Source organism: Euprymna scolopes, chromosome 13 (assembly GCF_053919585.1).
Source record: "Euprymna scolopes isolate OS-2025 chromosome 13, ASM5391958v1, whole genome shotgun sequence".
Classification (NCBI taxonomy): domain Eukaryota; kingdom Metazoa; phylum Mollusca; class Cephalopoda; order Sepiida; family Sepiolidae; genus Euprymna; species Euprymna scolopes.
This window is the reverse complement of record NC_136494.1, coordinates 18,177,002-18,190,127: the sequence shown is the minus strand read 5'-3', so window position 1 is coordinate 18,190,127 and position 13,126 is coordinate 18,177,002. Positions and strand designations below refer to the sequence as shown.

General features: G+C 31.3%; 1 protein-coding gene across 2 annotated transcripts in view; it reads left to right on the top strand.

Annotated features, from left to right (window-relative positions):
• Window positions 1-13,126, top strand: part of LOC145291947 (E3 ubiquitin-protein ligase arih1l-like) — a 114,218-nt gene that overhangs the window by 43,424 nt on the left and 57,668 nt on the right. The gene's annotated exons all lie outside the window — the stretch shown is intronic.

Genomic DNA, 13,126 nt, shown 5'->3' with positions numbered 1-13,126 from the left:
GGTCAATAAATAATATATTCAAATTTAAAACAAAAAAAAGTAGTGTTTTTTAGAACTTTACCTGTAAAGTTCGAAGTTTAAAACCTTTTTTAAAAAAACCCACGTTTGTTTTTTTTTTTTTTTTTTTTTTTTTTTTTTTAATGAAACCTTGGTCCTTGCTTCTTAATTGAAAAAATAAATTAGGGCTTGAATTACATTTTTCGAGGAGTTATAAGCTTGGAAAGACGGGGTGGAATTATTCAATATTTTTCATGAAATTACTGACACACCCATTTCTACGATGAATGAAATCCTTTTCGATATTGCTCAGATGCAACTCATTAAAAGTGCATGTGTATGGCGGACATTGGGTATAATTTTTGACAAATTTTGAGAAGTTTGGGTTTAAAAAGATTATACTGTCTTTGCAACCAACAACTGATTATACTTATTTGTGGATAATTTTGTATTTTTGTATGACCTAACCTAGCGTAGTTTACCCCCTAAAAAGAAATATTAAGACCTTTATTATCCATATTGTTTTCACTGGACGCCATGTTTGTTTTCGCACGTGCGCATTCAATTTTTAATGTTCCTAAAATGTTTAGAACTTATACCACCGCCCTCCTCCCACCTATTCCCTCCTTCTCCCCCTTTGCAATAACGCCGCACACATAATAATCCAAAGAATTATGGTCTGGTGAGTTGTCTTTCAACAAGATTCGGCACCATCCCATAAAGCCCTCAAACACAGAATTGGACTGCTGAGAATTTTCATGATCATGTCGCACTAAAATTATCGCCTCCTAACTCACCAGCCATTAATCCTTTGGATTTTTACGTGGGGGGGGGGCGTTTAAAAGGAAGTTAATAAACATCCTCATAACACCAAATCCTCTGATAGAAACAATAATGAGAATAATGGAGGGCATAAAGACCACCTGATCAAAGCTTTCAGTCACTTTCGAGCTCTAATTCGGTCGGTGATAGAAGCCGAAGGAGGATATATGCAGAATAAAATGTAGATTAATATTATATTTGTTTGTTTTTGTTACAAGAAATTGTAAATTTCAACAATTGTTTTGTTTTCTGATTTTATAAAAATATTTAAAGTGTCCTCAGATACCTTACGCACTCTGCATATATATATACACACACACACACATTTCTGTTGAAATATGATTGTTGGTTCCCCGACAAAGCTGTAAGTTCACCCTTGTCCGTTTGTCTATCTACATTAACTACGCCTTGGAATCTTTTGAAATTTTGCGCAAACATTTAACATAATACGAGTAAAAAAAGTAACCGAACAGATTTTCCAGAAAAACTCTGGTTGCTCCCCGTGTTAAAATGGCTAAAATTAACGCTTTCGTGCTTATCGAAAAAAAAAATTGATGCCTTCAATTTTTATAAAACTTTCTGAAAAGTTGTAACTGATTTCTATATAATTTTGTTTGTCTATACTTTGCAATAACTCTTTTAGGGCTAATAAAAGCACTCCAGGTTTGGGACTTATTTTACCATATTTGCTCAAAATTTTAGCAGTTTTGCACGGTGCTGAACTCAAATTTAAATATGTTAAGGCTTTGGGAACTTTTGGGACTAAATGAGGGAGGGGGCAAATGATAGACTCAGTCATTTCTTTTTTTTGCATGGTGTAGAACTCAAATTTACATATGTTAAAGCCTAAAACTGCGCCATTTATTCATTTGCACCAGGATTTGACGTCCTCTTGAGACTTTTGGGGCTAAATGCTGAACTTAGTCATTTTTTTTTTTATGCCTTGTTCACTGTGCACTCACGGGGAGGGGGATGCAAGCTTCACTTGTTAAAATTATATTTCACTTTTTTTATATACTAATCCTTAATGAAGCTCAATATAATTACAGAGCATGTAACAGATGACAAAAGATTATATTCTAAATTTCATGATGATGACCATCTTACAATTTATTCCTTAAATTACGTTGGTATAGGGCTTTGTTTTTTATTAACATTCTCAAACTGAAGGATAGACATCACTAATATAGATATAGATTCGTTTTATTTGGATTCTTCGGACTACTGTTCTCATCTGAAATGTCATTTTCACAATGTTTAAGTTGATGTAACCTCCGACCTTCTTATGGTGTATCTTGTCAAACTCTGGAATATTTCTGTCAAATTTAATTTAAAAAATTAAATTTAATTAAAAATGGCATAATAAAGATAAAATAAAAAGTAATTGCAACTTCTCTTCCAATTTTCAGATTTAGTAGCCATGCTCAACTGCATTTTAGTTTCTTTTGGTGGAGTGATAGTTGCTATTTCTTCTGAGTTCAAGAAAAAATAGATTCATTGGTTGATATAATAATTAAATGAATGATTTTGCGCTATGAAATATTATCAAGAATTGTAAATGTCAACGTAATTAAAGGAATAAATTGTAAGATGGTCAACATCATAAAACTTGGATTATAGACTTTTGGGCAGTCTTGCACATACGCCCGGCAAACTCAAAAGAAAGTTCGACAACTCTAGAAATGTCACATCAGTGTTTTACACTATATCACAATATTACAAATTATTAAAGTTTTAAAATATTTTTTAAATATTTTATTTTTAAATATTTTTAAAAATATTTTACTTTAAGTTTTACGCTTTCTTTTAGCAAAAGTCTCACATTTTTTCTTTTTAAGTATTTTTTATTTAATTTGATTTATAAATCTGAAATATGAAAACTGGTATTGTTGACTACGTGTTAACAATCGCAGAAATTAAGGAAAAGAGGTGGAATTTTATATTTTGTTACGTGGTTCATTATTTCAGATTTTATTTTTTGTTCGTTTTTCTCTTAAGAATAATAATACACTTTCCAAAATTGTTTCGTTTTTCTGTTAAATAGTTTTAAGTATATAAAAATGTATATTTTGTTTGTTTACTTTATTTAATCAAGTGTTTACGTCAAATTCATTTAATATAATTTCCTTAAAATAACATGATTTGACGTAAAATACTGATGTGACCCTTCTGGAGTTGTCGAACTTACTTTCGAGTTTGCCAGGTATAAATGCAAGACTGACGACTTTTATTTCTTTGTGTGTGTATATATATATATATATATATATATATATAAAAGTGAACCTGTCTGTCTGTGTACATTTCCCTACGCAATAACTCTGTCAATTTTTAGTCTATAGACTCGAAATTTGAAATACCGGGTACTGAGATTTGGGAAAATCGATGTGACGGGTGTCAGCCAGAAATTTGGCTGTTAAGGGGTCAAATTTCAACGATTTGACCTTTAAGAACTCTACCAAACTCCTCCGACAATTTTGGGTCTAGACACTTGAAATTTTAGATATAGGTTCTTTGAACCTGGATCTAACTTAATAAAGTGATTTGAGCCCGAAACTATAAATTTTAAGGGGTCATAATAGGGGTCAAAGTTTTAAAAAATTAACCATTTTTTTTTGTTTTTTTTTTTTTTTGCTTTTTTTGCACAGCATACACCTCCAAACACCCGAGCAACGCCGGGCACCCCTGCTAGTATGTTATAAAGAAGTGAACCATCGCATAAATTCAATCAACTAAAAAAATGGAAACCGGGGTGAGGAAAAGAAAAAATATATATATATATATATATATATATATATAATGGGGCAAGTTATATGTACAATTCAATAAAATAAATAAGTCGATTAAAAACGATCGTTAAAATACACCCAAAGCGCTTTTCGTTCAGACTAACATTTTCAAGGGTCATAAGTCTGAAAATTATTTTTTTAGAATATTTGGTAGTGATATGGAATAAGAGCGGAGAGGAGGTTAAGAGAAAAAAAAAAAAAACCCTGACTACCCAAATAATTCTAATTGAAGCCGGAGGTTTCTCTGCTTGCACAAAGTAGGGGGGCTAGCAATGATGGCAAGTGCTTCGAGGACAGACAGGTGGAACTTTGTGCGTCCTCGGTACAAAACAGAAAAACACTTCGGAGAGAAAACAAGACCGCACTCCTTTTTATCGACCAAGTGTTGGCCGATGGACGATTCTATCAGTTGAGATTTTCTGGTAGTAGGTTGATGATCTCGGCTGAAACGGGGAACATGTTCGGCGATTCTGACCTGAAGACGCTGGGTCGTCTTGCCTATATAGATGGCACCACACCGACATTGAAATTTATAAATAATATTACTTGTTTGGGAGATAGGCAAGACATCCTTACGAAATGAGGGAAAGGCGGTTTTTGTGGAAAAGGCAATACGGAGCGATAGAGCACCAAAATTAGAAGACACCAGAGAGGAAATCTTATCGCAAATAAGTTGGCCTTCAAGTCTAATCCAGGGTAACTTAAGGTATACCGGAAATCTACATGGACCGTATTTGGGTGTATTTTAACGATTGTTTTTAACCGACTTATTTATTTTATTGAATTGTACATATAACTTGCCCCATTATATATATATATTTTTTTTTTCTTTTCCTCACCCCGGTTTCCATTTTTTTAGTTGATTGAATTTACGCGATGGTTCACTTCTTTATAATTATTCTAAAATTTTGCCAATCGAATAAAGATATATATATATACCAAATAAAGCTCATGTGTAGATTTTCATATAATGACTAGATCACTCTGACTGACGTTAAAAGCATTTAAAGAATAAATCGTTAATTTCAACTGTATCTCTCACGGTTGTCGGTAGCCTAATGGTTCAGGTCCTTGCTAATGAAGCCAGACATGACTTCTGTTGCCAGGGTTCAAATCTCTCGACTGGCGTTAATCGTGACACCCTGCACTGATGATTCCTGAAAGGATGAAACACTAGTGTCTGTAGGTATTTAATTATTATAGTAAATTATTTCTCTCTCTCTCATATATATATTGTAACTTTGTTTATGGATCCTATGTTGTAATAAATTTTATACTAGGTCTGTTTATTAGGTGATCGTTGCTTCTTTGATTCGTCTTATTCTCAACAGTTCTTTTTATAATTTTTAGTTTGACCAGATGCACTCTGAAGAAGGTCAGAGGTTACATCAGCAAAAACAGTCGTCTGAAGAATACAAATTATAAAGAAACATAATTTTCAATTTATTTTAATAACAAAAATTACGCCCCCCCCTTAAAATTTCAAAACATTTTAGTCTTGATTTTTTGTCGATTGTTGCTACAAGTTATTAAACTGATTTGCACACCAACATTCAATTTAGTTACGTCTGTGTGAGAGTTCAACTATGATCTTTAAAAGGTGGTACTCCTTTTTATAAAGTGCGAAAGGTCTCCATCTTGTACAAAAATGTCTAATTTAAAGTCGACAGAATTCTAGCAATTTACTATTGTTATATTGATTCCTCAAACTTTTTATGGAAATGGCAGCAACCCATTTCCAAAATAACTAATAATAAATTGATTACAAGTTTAAGCCAAAAGAATCTAAGAATATGAGTGAATATGTCAGACTCTTGATGCGATCAATATTGTACTTAAATGGAAATGATGTTACGACATTCAAGAGACGGGGGGGGGTATTTAGTTCTCTTTCACTGCAAGATCAGAAAGTGGGATTGATAAGTCAGTGCCCTGAGGTGGAGCACTCTGGCCTGCAAAAAGTGCCTGCGCAGTCCTGTCTGCATTCCCTGATAAGGGCGCCTCAGGCGATTAGCAATTAACCAATCTTTTCTCAAAGAGAAGGATCTTCCAGAACTGCACAGAATTAGCATTACACCGCAATCAACAGGGACCACGCTATTACAGGAATGGTCTAATTTCTGTTGATTTTGAGGGTTGAAGATCCAAATCTCTAGTCGTTTGGATCAGTGTGTACTGATAATAATCTCACCTAATGAAGTGTATTTTCTATATAATTGCTGGTATTCAAGAATTCATTATATTATTATTGAAGGGGAGGGAACTGAAAAGAGTCTTACACTGACATCCAATTTGGAACATCTTTTTTTTTTTTTTTTTTTTTAGCCAATGCCTCCCCCCCCCCTCCCAAGCTTGTATGGATTTGTATTAGTGGTGGGATGATTAATCGGAATCGTTAATCGTAAGAATTGTGTATTTTGGGGGAAATCGGAATTGCATCGTTAAAAAATACCTTAGATTTATGATTCTTTCATTACGATTCTCTTATATTTTTAAGTTGAACTGTTTGTTTGAAGTTAGATTAATGCTGTCAAAAATTTATGATAAAAACGTCATAGAACTATTTTATAACATATGATGATGATATACAAGAATTTTATTAACTACTTTAAAGGTAATCTTTATTTTTACAAGTTTTCTTATTCCGTCACATACATAGGCGCTGTCTATCTGTTTTGAAACTTTGAGGCCCATGATTAGTTATCCATTTGCATTGTTGCAAAACTTTAAGGGTCATCGTTTTCATTTGTGAGCGACGTTTATTTATGTATAAAACATCCTAACTACCTCAAGTCCATGAAAAAGTTGATGAATACTTAACCCTTAGAGAAAAAAGATTTTACAGTGCTCTCTTTACGAGTAAATCATGTTAAAAATCAGTGGTTTTTTTCAACTGGGGACTTAAACAGGGGGGGAATACTTCTACACTTTATCACTGAAACTGGAGATGCCATTTTATTTTGTGCACGTTGTTGAAATCCAATGGAGAAATCAGTATTTTAAACTATGACCGAAGCATAAAATGAATAAAAAAATTAAACTAGATAATGATTTTTCAGTTTCATTTAAATTTGTTGTTGGCCCTTCAAAGTTGCTTTAATTCAAAAAAATGTTTCATTAAAATTATTTATTTGTTCGATAAAAAACAAAAAAAAAAAAACAAACTATTTTATAAAAATTCAATGTTGCTTTCATTACAAAATTGTTTTATTAAAATTATATTTTCTTGCGCAAACTTTTCAATAAATGTTTTTACAATTATAGTTTGATAAATTTTTATTTTTTTGGTTTTCAAATGGTGCTCGCCCAGTTTAGACAATTATGAATGTTATTTTCATTTTCAATAAAAAAAAATATACATTTCATGAAAAACTTTCCTGTTTTCATTAATTAAATGGAAACATTTCCAATTAAACAATCACAGATATGTTCTCTTTCACTTTCTTTACTTTTTTTCATAGTTCTTTCCGGAAGTAATTAATATATAGTTTTTTTTTTTTTTTTTTACCAACACTTTCATTAGTAAATGAAAAATGTCTTGTCAACCTTTTATATTTTTTAAAAATATAACAAGCAAAGTCAAATTATTTAAACAAAAGTTTTAATAGAACAATTTTTTTTTTTCTTTTTTTTTTTTTCTTTTTACATGTCCTTTACCACTTATCAAGGCCTGGAGGCCACTTGGGGATAAGGGTTATTGCGTGTACAGTAATCAATGGGACAATATTGTAGTAATAGTTAGTATTAGAGATGTGATAAAGTGACTTAAGGGGGCAGTTTATGTTTCACTTGAAGATATCTAAGTTGTAGTCAGGTGGGAAACAGGCAAGCGGAAGAGTTCCATAGGCCTGCAGTTCTAAGAAAGAAGCTTTGTTCATGGAATCTACGTTTTGATTTAGGCACAGATAGTGGGGAAAATTACTGACAGTGGTTTCAGCTAGAAGGGTGTTTTTCGTGAAAGATTGGCGAAAGGGAGACCAGATATTGGAGCTCAGACGAGCACTTCCCATGGAAATATCGATAAAACGACAGGCTTGCAACATCCCTTCTGTGGGAGAGAGGTTGCAGGGAAGAGAAAAGGGCATCCCCCACTAGGTCATGAAGTCTATTTTGTACTCTGTCAAGGTAGGATAGGCTATTTTTAGCAGCTCCTGCCCAGATATGGCAGCAGTACTCCATCCGTGGACGTACTTGGCTTTTATATATATATGTAATTTCCATTTTCTGAACGAAGGCTGTTTCAGGAAATATTTCTAAAACTAAAGTGAAACTGATCACGTGGTATCAGTTCGCAAAACTTTGACGGTCGGTCAGCTTTTTTGAAGTATTCAAAAACAAAAACGTTAGAACTACATATTATGCTGACTGACGGTTCCGCTTAAGGTCTTTCAAAAGCTACAAAAGAAAACAATCATTTTGCTATCTCTTAAATAAATGCAGTAAGTGAATTTAATTTTTTTTTCTTTTAGAAATTTATATTTCATTAAAATATTCTGCGAATGAAGCAATTAAACTTCTTTTTTTGAACTTCTTTCCACAACAAAAACAAAAAAAAATGAAAAATTTTTAAAAAAGGAAAAAAAGTTTTTAATCCTTTGAACCCTACCTTTGCAAACTAACTAGTCACTCCGTTCAACTAAAGGACTGTAGGGGGTTGGTCAACATTCACCGATGCCTGGTATCACAGTCGTGATGTGAGGATAGGTAAATGTTTCCCAACCTCTAACAAAAAAAAAAAAAAAAAAAGGTTGTCAGAAACAGCATGATGGCGGAGGGGATTTCGAAAGTTCAATAAATGACTTTTATTTAACAATAGAAATAAACAATTACCAAAAATTTACTTTTTTATATAGAAATAAAGAATTAAATTAAGACACTAAATAAGAATAAACATTAAAGGACGATAAGTATATAATTATATAATAAAAAAATATAGAAATAAGCCAATTTATTTAGATTTAAAAAATAACATTATATAATAAAAATAAATATAGAAATAAGCCAATTTATTTAGATTAAAAAAATAACATTATATAATAAAAAAAAATATAGAAATAAGCCAATTTATTTAGATTTAAAAAATAAAAATTTTATAAATATTTTTAAACTCAAATAAATGGGTATAATTTAAGACGAGTGAAATATAAAAGGCTAAAAATTTAATCAAAGATTTAGTTATTTTTAAATTTAATTTAGAAATAAGAATATTCTAGAAAGTGGAATAAAAATTAGTTAGCGATTGAAGCTGCAAGAAAAAATTTAAATTTTAAAGAGTTATTGAAGATAAAGAAAATAAAACAAAAACATGAATATCAAAAATAAACAAATAATGAAATTTGATGTTATTGTATTTTTGTTGAATTAATCATTACTTACTTTTTCTTTATATTTTTTTAATATATAAAATAACCTGAAATTGATCGTTATTAATTTCATGGTACATGTTTAATTCATGGTTAAAATATTTGTTTTGACTTATCTTCAATGAAAGAAATTTTATGAAAAAAAATCGAATCGTTTTCAAAATTCTCTTAATTGTATTTCCACTTTTTCGCTGTACCAAATTTTTTTACTACACAAAAACTTTCAATTATATAATAGTATATTTCAAAACCACAATTCCACCAGAATCGTACTTGGAATTGGAATAAATTTAGGAATCATTCCAACACTAATTTGTCTAAATGACATTGTATGTACTAGCACGGCCATCTGTGTCTTAACTTTCGATCATTTTTGAATTATGAAGTAAATGTCTTTGCTGTCTATTTTGTTGATATTTTTTTTGATGTCAGCTAAAAATTCCAATCTCACGATATTAATACAACCGTCGGTTTCCTTAAAATTTGTTCAATCTTGGTATAGGGCTTTGTTCTTTATTAACATTCTCAAACTGATGGATATACATCACTAATATATAGATTCGTTTTATTTGGATTCTTCGGATTACTGTTCTCATCTTAAATGTAATTTTCACAATGTTTAAGTTGATGTAACCGCCAACCTTAAGGTGTATCTTGTCAAACTCAAATGTTTCTGTTGAATTCTGGAATTTGGACAGAATTTTTAACGGAACCCTTTTACTTCACGGTGCTCGTTCTGTCATAATAGATACATAGATGATCTGTGTGCGTGTGTATCTATGTATATATCTTATGTGTATATATATATATATATATATATATATATATATACACACGCACTTCAGATGTCACCATTTGTTGCGGCAAACGTGCTTGACATGCAGGTTTAGGAAGGCATTTTGCAGGTACACCATTACATGGAGTACCGTCTTGTCGCCCGTGTGTGTGTGTGATGTGGAGTACCATCTTGTTGCCTACCCATGTGTGTATGTATGTGTACACACACACACACACACATACATACACACGGGTGACAAGACAGTACTCCATGTAATGGTGTACCTGCAAAATGCCTTCCTAAATCTGCATGTTTGCCGCAGCGAATGGTGACATCTGAAGTGTGTGTGACACGAAGTTGCTTCTCATGGATCACCTAGAACACTTTGTAGCTGGCGCTGGCTCAATTGTAATGAGCAAAAATGTATACTTGTATCCAAGTTCTGAAGGCGACGGCACACGCACTGATATATTTTGAAATAGATATAATATATTTTTAAACCTATAGACACACGTTTTGAATTTGTCTTCTGATCCATGTATGAGATGATAATTACTGTCAGTCGGGAGATCTGAACCCAGTCACAAAACCTACTTTGACTTTGTAGGCAGGTATATTATTTTCTTTATAAAAATAATCTCAGCAGAGTGCTTGATTATTAAGAAAAATAAGAGCATAATATTTTACATACTACAGAAAATCAGAACAACATTGGTACCGTTGGTTTCAAATTCAACAAAGAGGAACAGCATGTGACTGTCCTTTGTGGACTATCTTAGCCTCTGTGGTTGTCGGCTGCTTTAAAAAATGGCAACAGGCACTGTATGAGGTCGTAATGACATTTTAACCCTCTATCCTATTTTTGGAGGGAGTTTATATTAGTATGTTTTATGGGTATTTATATCATAGATAAGTTTTTAAAAAAAATTTTTTATCTATAAATTTAAGTCGAGGTTACGATGACCTCCAACCACCAATGGCTTTGATTCACATTAAAGAAGCAACTAAACTTGACTTAAAAACGAATATGTAAACAGCTTGGAGATTGTGGTATCGTATTCCACGAGTGGAAAGTTCTTGGAAAGAAACTTTGTTCATGCAAGTTCTATTAAATTTTAGGTACATAAGGTAAGAAAAGAAAATTCCTTATGACTCGTTAAGATTTTTGTCCAGGCACCTATTATATTATATTAAAAAACAAAAATAAAGAAAAATCTGGATAATGAACATACACTTGATGAAACAAAAACGTCACATTCCAAAATTTAGGTAAATTGATCAAATAGTTTTTTTTTTTTTATCTTATGAGTATTTGAGGAGTGACTAATATACCTGCCATTTTTAAAAAAAGTAAATAACCCAACATTAATTCATACTATATTTATGTTGTAATGCTTATGAATTCCCATAAATCGCTTAAAAATGATTTTCTTTATAATAATAAAACTGTTTGATCAATTTACGTGATATTTGTAACATGTTTTCGTTACGTCACCGGTACGTACATCATACAGATTTTTTTGGTAGTAGTCAGCTATTGTACTTCCAGCATAGCACTACAAGAAGTAGTGACAAGGCAAATCAGTTTCGTCACTTTTTACTCTCCGTTGTGCATGTACTATTTTTTCCCCCCAATCTTTTTTTATTTAATAATCATTGAAAAGTTTTTTCTGTCTTATTTTAATTAAGAATTATTGAAATTAGTTTTTTTTTTTATTATGATTATTGAAAACATTTGCACTTCTTTTTTTCTTTAGATTTATTGAAAACACTTCAAAATATTTTAAAACTATTTTGGAAATTTATGTATTGGATACATTTTTATGATGTTTAAAATTTTGTTATTTTAATTTCAATGATTTCATTTATTTTGATTTCAATTGATTATACTTTTATAAATATTTATTACATAAGTCAAAGAAAACTTAAAATTATAAAAAAAAATTTTTGATAATTACATAAACATATTTCCTATAAAATTTCAAATAAAGTAAAAACTTTTTAAAAAAATTTTATTAAAAGTGCAAATAAAGACTGTTACTTTAATCTGTATAATTTTAATTTATATATATATATATATATATATATACTCAATAATGACCTTTATTTATATTTTATTTCAATAAATCGCTTCACAGAAGAAGAAATACTACGGAACAATAAAAATGAAGGATCTGATTTGCCTTATTAGGCCAGAAATTAGGAAGTACGTTAGCTGATTATAACCCAGATTCATTTTGTAATTTTTTTTTAATAGGAGAAATTCTAGAGTTTAACCCTCTTTTGCTGTAAATGTTTTATAGGGAGGGAACCAGAGATGGAAGCTCAGTCAAACATCTATCATGAAGAGAATGATAGTAATATTTTTTTTTTCTCCTGGAAAATCAACTTTTTCTAAAAATTGATTTTCTCTTTACATATTATTAAAGCATTCCAGTTTGCCTGTTTCTTTTCTAACTTAAATTGCTATCATACGTTTGTCATTATAGGTTTGTGTGGTTCAGTTCCTGTATCGGTTTATTTATACAAAGTAATGTCCTTTTATTTTTTTCTTATCTGGTGTGATTCATTTTGGTAGGCGAGAGTTGATTTGCCAACCCCATCAAGTAATTTCATTCATTTGTCACCTGTCTCAATTTCTTAGCCATTAAAACTATTTTGATATTCACTGACTGGAATTTAAAGACTTGTAAGCTTGGATGACAGCAGTTATTTGACTAATTTTGGATATCCAATCTGATCCTTGCTTCATTTAATCTGCTTACAGCCTGACTTCCATGCCCGCCTCTTTATTGTGTGTGTCATAAAAAATATTTTCAACCTTCATTGACTAAAACTTTCTCGTTGAAAAGTTTATGCGCCTAGATAAACTCCGTTTTATTTTTGGTCCCTTGACAAAAGGAGGGTGGGCCTGTAAATTCACTCTTATCCGTTTGTCCGTCCACACTTTTCTCAATAACTACGTTGGAATTTAAAAAAATTTTGCACAAACATTAAACATGATGTGAGTAAAAAAGTAACAAGAACAGATTTTCCGGGAAAACTCCGGTTGTCCCCCTTAGGGATGCTTTTCGGGTTAAAATTGCTAAAGTGACAGTTTTGTACTTATTAAAAAGTTGATGCCTTGGATTTTTATAAAACTTTCTGAAAAGTTGTAACTGATTTCTATATAATTTCCTTTGTCTATACTATGCAATAACTGTTTGGTGGACCCCAGGGGCTCTTTCAGGGCTAATAAAAACAATCCATTTTTGGGAGTATTTTATTATATTGTCCAAAATTTTCTGTGTATGTCTATTTAGCAGTTTTGCATGGTGCTGAACTCAAATATGTTAAGGCCTTGAGAACTTTTGGAACTAAATGGAGGTGGGGGAGGAACG